Raw genomic sequence first — 1,159 nt, 5'->3', positions numbered from 1 at the left:
ACCAAACGGCAGTATGTGACGAATAGGGGTGAGACCGTGTTGGAATAGATGTATGTACGTGTCCTGCGGATAACACAATCATAAATGAAGTCCTGAGGAATATTTTTGTAGATTTTAATGGTCCGTTCCCACATCCGAGGGGTTTGTCTCATCTGGGGTCTGCGTGTCCGGTTGCTGTGTGTTATGCTTGCTCTATCTCGCTCTCTATGGGAGCTGTGAGAAAAATCAAGGACGTGTTGATGAAGAATAAACAGAATAAGTAGACAATTCTATGAGATCATGAAATCGTATCACAATATGTGTGCCCACACACATATAATACTGAATAAAAGATTCTCAACATAATAAAATAATTTAAATAAAACGTAAAATGACTAATAATGAATTGAAAATAAATCAATAAAATGGATAAAAAATACCCTTACATTATTTTGGGAGCGATGATGACCGTGAATGAAATGTTTCCGAAAATTGTGCTTGGTTTAAGTTGAAAGGAGAATTCTTTTGAGATCATCTGTATTTCCCTCTCTCCCCCTCACCCTCTCTCTCTCCCTCCGCCTGCATGAGTGTGCTCATGGCTGTGTGTGTCGGGCTCCCACCGCTCCTGTCATTTCGGTCCGCTGCGAGAGAGAAAATTGATAAGTTTTGCAAAAGTATTAAATGCACTACAGCTATCTCAAAGCGCGATATTACTTTAATGCTTAAATAAACATCTATTCATCTGATGTCCGGTGGTTCTTGTTTATATTTTAACTAAGTTTCTTATTTTAAGCTCAGCAAGCAATTTTGTTTTAAAATAAATCTCTAAATATAGCCTAGACCAGTGTGTCCCAACCGGGGTGCCGCGGCACCCTGGTGTGCCGTCTGTCGAGAGCAGAGGTGCCGCGTAAAAAATCCTTTTTTAATATTTTTAAATTGCTAAAATGTTAAAAAAAGCAGCTATTATATAATATCAATTTCTGATGTCGCCAATAATTAGAGATGCACTGAAATTCCGGCTGCCGAAAATTAGTTCACCGCTCAGGATTCACTTTCACGTGGTGTGACGCTCTGGTATTATCCCGCTCTATGCGTGTGCGCTCCACTCAGTCGCTCACGGCCTATGTGAGTGCTCCACTCATATACCGTTCATGCTCATCGGAACAGCAAATTCCACTGT

The sequence above is a fragment of the Sinocyclocheilus anshuiensis genome, unplaced genomic scaffold (assembly GCF_001515605.1).
Source record: "Sinocyclocheilus anshuiensis isolate Anshui unplaced genomic scaffold, SAMN03320099.WGS_v1.1 scaffold1848, whole genome shotgun sequence".
Taxonomy (NCBI): domain Eukaryota; kingdom Metazoa; phylum Chordata; class Actinopteri; order Cypriniformes; family Cyprinidae; genus Sinocyclocheilus; species Sinocyclocheilus anshuiensis.
Note: the sequence above shows the minus strand (reverse complement) of the source record.